This window comes from Aplysia californica, unplaced genomic scaffold, assembly GCF_000002075.1.
Source record: "Aplysia californica isolate F4 #8 unplaced genomic scaffold, AplCal3.0 scaffold00891, whole genome shotgun sequence".
NCBI lineage: Eukaryota > Metazoa > Mollusca > Gastropoda > Aplysiida > Aplysiidae > Aplysia > Aplysia californica.
The window spans coordinates 26,044-32,421 of NW_004798161.1; the positions used below are offsets into that span (position 1 = coordinate 26,044).

Genomic DNA, 6,378 nt, shown 5'->3' on the forward strand with positions numbered 1-6,378 from the left:
TGTGTGTGTGTGTGTGTGTGTGTGTGTGTGTGTGTGCCTGACAAAAGAAGAACCTCGTTGTCCCCCCTCGCGGGCGGCCCAACTCTCTCCGTCTGCTCATTCCCAATTCCTCTCCACCATTCGCCTTTTCACAGGTGTAGGCTTGGATCAATAGGCCCTAGATAGTCCCCTGTATACGCCGTACGTTACTTACCTACACCCTTTAACGGTCTCACAAAACAGGTGTCAAATCTCGGTTCTTGCCCTTTTGGCCGGCTTTGGAGGAGCGCTATAAAAATATTAATTGATTTTTAACGATAGCCTTTTCCCTCTTTTTTTTTCTCTCTTGCTCTCTGTGTTTCTCACTCGCTCTCTTATCTTTCTAACTCCCTCCCTCCGCCCTCTCACTCATTCTCTCTCTCTCTCTCTCTCTCTCTCTCTCTCTCTCTCTCTCCCATCCCCCCTCCACTCGTTTTCTTCCATCTTCCCCTCCCCTCCCTTTTTTCAACCCTAGGAGTTGGTCGTTTTTTGAAGATAATTATCATTTCGCTTTCAGAATTCCTCGCCTCCATTTTTTCCGACCTTTTCTTTCTTATTTACTCACCCACTCCAAATTGTAGATTGCTTTTGGTTTCTTTGTCTTTGGGGAACTGAGAGAAAATACAAGCAGCCAAAAAAACTCTCCTCAAATGACAGCAGACTTTTGTTGTAACAGTGACAGAAGTTTCTCACTGAACACTTTTTTGCAACAGTACAAAACCACATTTGAAGAGCAGGATGGTAGACAAAATCAATGATGAAAGTAAAAAATAGTATCCATATTGGGACAAACAGTCAGACAGACAGACAGACAGACAGACAGAGAATGTTGGAAACAGTTGAACTTTTCTAACTCGAGATACAATAATAACGTATTGCTTGCAGCTAGGTTAATGTTAGGAAATGTATTCTCGTCTGCGATGGGTTTTTTCCCCGAGATTTCCTATTTCGGAAAGAACTAAAGAGCTTCTTAAGAAGAAGCCCAGTAAAGATGGCCGTTCAAGATATGAAGGAAGCCCTTGATGAATTTTAAATCGGTTAGGCAGATAAAGGCTTGGCGAATCTCTATTTCTGCTCTCCCAGCAATGAAAAAAAACTAAACAAAACAAAACAATGTAGGTGTGGGTTTTTTTCCTGCGCAGAAAAGAGCAGAGGACCTTTTCATCATTTTGGTCCTTTCATGTCGGTGTTTTATGTCCCCATCAGCCCAATGTTCGTCGTGTAGGAGGAGAGGAGGCGGGCTGCTTCGACCCTGCCTGTAAGGGGCCAAGGGGATACAATGTCACAGCAGAAAAGATGGAGATATTCAATTAAAACTCTACTCCCGCTGGAATCAAACATGAGTCTTCGGCGAGCAACGACGAAATGCTTAAGTGCTACACGATAGACTGCGGTCTTTTCTATGAGAATATAATGTGAGGCAGCATGGCGGAATCAGGCTCTTGTCAATTTTTGGGCATGTAGAGTTATTGGTATCATCTTAAAGCCAGTTCATTTGTCTTGCTTTCAATGAAAACAATTACCCATCCATCTTCAATAGATGTGGAGATATTTTGGATTGAAGGAGGTGGGGGTCACCTGATTTAAGAGGTAAAAGTAGCGAGAAAATAGCCACCAAAGCTTGGTAAATTCCAAAGGTGGATAGTCCATGGAAACTGTAAATTTATAATTTTGTGCTTTAATCAAAGTTCTCGGTGCAATCCTCAAAGGAATGTGTTTGTAAATGGACATAAAAGGTGTTGAGGCAAAAAAAAAATTTGATAAAAATTACTAAGCAGTGAGAAAACTGCTGTTTTCTTCGATTTCATTATTTTGACGAGAGCCTGATTCCGCCACGCTGCCTCACATATATTTCGGTTGTTAACTTACGGTAGCAAGTGTGGACTAATTCTGGAGGTTATAATCTTAGAAGTTTCATTTTCGTTGCAATATATATCACATGCTAGTCACACATTTAAAGACCAAATCTTACGTGCGAGTGAATAGTATATCAAAATGACAAATGGCTGAGGTCTGACACTAGTAGCACCTAATCAATACCTTGGTGAAAATAAGACTATGAGTTCGCGAACATTTATTGTAAATGAAACGTATTTGAGCAAATCAAGAGGAAAGAGAGACCCGAGACAGAAAAATACAACTATTGCATTTAACTACATGGCACTCAGTGTTTCTGAAATTCACCACCTTTGCGGGAAAGAGAGACACTAGATTTTCATACAGTGTCTAAAAAAGAGGATCCATTTAAAGGCAGGACAATAACCTGGTCATCATTTCATTAATTTCAACAAAACTTGGAACAAATGAAATTTAACGAGAATGACATCAACGGTGTAAATGTGAAGAAAATCCATTAACACGTTCGAGAAATACCCAGTTTTTAACAAGAATTCAACCAAAAAGTGGGTAAAACCCAGAAATTCACTTCTTAAAAGCAACTTCCAGGGACGTGATCTATCCGTTCTGATTTCAGGATAAAGGCGGTAAAACCACGACAGTCACACCAGATGGGTATGTCACAGTAACAGTCACACCAGATCATTATATCACTGTGACAGTCACGCCAGATGGGTATATCACCGTGACAGTCACGCCAGACGGGTATATCACCGTGACAGTCACGCCAGATGGGTATATCACCGTGACAGTCACGCCAGACGGGTATATCACCGTGACAGTCACGCCAGACGGGTATATCACCGTTGTGGAGGAGTTTGAGGAGGAGGAGGAGGAGGAGGAGGAGTTATATTGTAGAGGCCTCGTTCCATTGAGATGGCCACACCTCAAATGTAAAGAGTGGCCCTTTATGTGGTTGAAACAAAGGTTTTGGGAATGCCTTATAAGCCGAAAGTTCACAAATAAATGGTCATAACATTTCCCCAAACGTAAGCCCTTTCAATTATTACCCTTGAGGATTTTTTCAGTCTATGGAAACGGGCCACAAACGATAGAGCAACTGAAACTTCAATTCGAACAGGACGCCCAAAGAATCGACACAAAAACATGCCGCGGGGTTATTAAAAATTTCCAGTGGCGTATTGAAACTTGTAAGAAGAGAAACGGTCTATACCTGGAGACTTTCATAACATCCCTGAGTATTTTGACCTCATGATTTTGTATGAGTTTGCTCTTCAATGCACAAATAGTGACTTTTTGAAATAATATTATAACAGTACGGTTGGTTTTAAAGAAATTGCAAAGTTTTGTGTTTTATTTATTTTCTGTTGATTCTTTATTAAAACTTGATATTGGTCGAACATAGAAATGTATTTTTTTTCTCATTGAAAGATGTTTTACCCCCCCCCCCCCCCATTTTTCCCCTTTCTAGTTAAATGTCTAGAGATTACAGACTTATTAATTGTCCTTTGAGTTTGTCCTTTTTTTAGAGAGAGAGAGAGAGAGAGAGAGAGAGAGAGAGAGAGAGAGAGAGAGAGAGAGAGAGAGAGAGAGAGAGAGATTGAAAGGGGTGTGTATACTTAGATAGGAAGAAAGACAGACAACTGAACAGACAGACAAACAGACAAATAGACAGACAGACAGAAAGACAAAGATATTGAAAGAGTTAGTAGAAACAGAAAAGATTGTGAGAACTGAAAAGAACAACTCAGCGAGGTTCAATGTTTAATGCAATGGATTCGATCAGGTCATGAAATGGAAATATGACTGTCAGCGTGAATAAAGGTGTCATTTCTCTCTCTCTCTTTGAGGACCGTGGAAACATATTAAAGCGGTGCTTTTGTATTGGCGCCGGTATACCAAACATTCTCTCAAAGTAGATCGTTAGAGCGTCAAAAGCAGCTTTTTTATTTTTTATTTTTGTTTTTGGTAAGTGTTTTACGGCGCTCGCAACTGCATAAGGTCATATTATGAGCGCGCGAGACACACCAATTATTAATTTTTCTGTTGATAGGAAATTTTGAATTTTGCCCGTGTGGCGGCGAAGTAGTAAGAAGAAGCAAAGAAGTGGCAGTAAAAAGGCTGCAGAAAGAGTCAGGAGGGCAAAGGAGGTGGGAGTAGAAAGTGGAGACGAAAACAGACGACAGAACACTGCTAGAGAGCACGAAAGGACGTGAAAGGAGACACTTTTAGAGAAGAAAATTAGTCCGTCGCTACCCGGATTCGAAACCGGTATCTTTGAATGAGAGGCGAACACCTTAAAGCCACGAGAGCCCCCAAAGTAGTGCTGGGCGGCTAGGTTCCCGATTATTGAAAGCTAGGAATCGTAGGAATCGACTCCGATCCCAATTGCTTACTTTCTAATGATGTGATTTCTTCCAGTGGTTACCTGGTTGGCTCCGAACATCTTCAGTCTTCAGGATTTATGATAACCTTGATTTCGGAACACTCCGAAGCAACTTTTATTTTTCAAAGATAAATTCTTTTAAAACACGAAGATTTTAATGAATAAAGTAACTGGTAACCGTTGGGATTCCTGAAAGGGAACTTTTCAACCGTTGTATTAGTCGTGGGAATCCGTTTCGGAATTGATTCTTCGCCCAGCTCTACCCCAAAGCAGCTTTGACTCCGGATGACCGTGACCTAGATCATGAGTATCTCAGATCGGTTTTCCCAACTCTTATTGCGGGGCCGCAGGACTAGTTCTTGCCCCTGGAGGGATGTAAACAGCACCCACTTTATCTGAAAATAATACCTGAATGTCATACTATTACGCTAGATAGATAGATAGATAGATAGATAGATAGATAGGTAGATAGATAGATAGATAGATAGATAGATAGATAGATAGATAGATAGATAGATAGAGAGAACAAGCGGGTGAGAGAGGGAGAGCGAGAGTGAACGAGCGAGTGTGTGTGTTTGTGTGTGTGTATGTATGTGTGTGTGTGTGTGTGAGAGAGAGAGAGAGAAACAGAGAGAGAGAGAGAGAGAGAGAGAGAGAGAGAGAGAGAGAGAGATTGAGAGAGAGATACAGATACAAAGAGAGAGAGAGAGACAGAGATTGTAGTTTGTTTGCTCGTGAGTACGTGTACCCATTTTGGCCACTAGAGGTTGAGTAGGCGAGAGGAGTGTGTTATCTTGAGGAAAAGAACACATCGAATTCGCGTGCCAATACTCTGTTGAGTATTTATTAAATCAGAGTGACCCCAGTGTCAGATGGAAGCAGAGGACACTGAAATGTATGTTTATATTATATTATCGAGGAGAAAAGTGACCGATCCTCTTAGATAAGTTGTTGCCTTAAGCAGTTTTATTGTATAATAGAAGAATGCAAGGTGGTAAAATGGGAAGTGCTCATTTTTGTACTGTTGGTTATTTTGGTTGTCTTTCTTTCCAAAAAGAAAAAGAAAGAAAGAAAGGTTGTTTTGGACCGTTGGTTGTCAGAGCAGGTTCGACTGTACATTTCTAAGAACTATATTACTGTCGTTTTTGTCTCTGTGTGTATATGTGTTTGTATGTGTGTGTATGTCTGTGTGTGTAGATAGATGGATAGAGATAGATTCTCTGGGGTAAGAGATAGATAGCAGACAAACAGGCAGACAGACAGACAGACAGACAGACAGACAGACAGATACCGTCATTGAGGGGTGGCAAAAAAATAGTATAATTTTCTTGAAACGAAAAAAACCCCAAGAAAAAGGGAATAATATCCTTTCGTGATCTCCCCTTTAGTGTTTTGTCCACGCGAGCTGTAATTACTTCCCCTATGAGAGTAGGTCAAGGGGCATAACTGATGTAACTCACATAGGCTTGAAGTGACACATAGCCCAGTGGCCCTCCAAGCCTTATTCACGAGTCACGCAACTGATCTATCACGGGACGGGGTCCCACTGGTTCTCTGTAAGAGCAGCTAATCACTTCGACCTATGGCCCTCTGTCTCTGAGTTTGAAAAATGATCTCCGAAAGTTTCGCCACGTATTTTGTTTTGAACTTTCCATTTTCCCTCTTATCTTTGAAGGCAGACAGATTCTTTTGCTATCTGATGAAAAGGGAGAAGAGTTCCTTTTTGCTGTTCTCTCTTGTACCGAATAACCCGTGATATGAAGATTTCTAGACACATTCTTGTAGGCCTTGCATGCTACAGCGCCCAGCTCAAAGATTCTTATCTTCGCATAAAGTATAACATAAAGGGAAGACAACGTTGTTCTGGTGGTTTGCGATTGAATTTGTTTTAATATGGAGAAAGAGCGAAGAAAGGACAGGAAAAAAAGAGATAGAAACGGGGAAAGCTAGAGAGATAAAGAGAGAAAGAGAGAAAGACACAGAGAGAAGTATTCGCACAGACACAGATCCACACACTTACACACGCGTACACACGCGCGCACACACACGCACACGCACACACACACACACACACACACACACACACACACAGAGAAAGAGAGTTAAAGAGAAGAGCA

At 41.3% G+C, this 6,378-nt stretch overlaps 1 protein-coding gene across 1 annotated transcript in view; it reads left to right on the plus strand.

Moving 5' to 3' along the window:
• Positions 1–6,378, plus strand: part of LOC101849502 — a 56,010-nt gene that overhangs the window by 22,599 nt on the left and 27,033 nt on the right. The gene's annotated exons all lie outside the window — the stretch shown is intronic.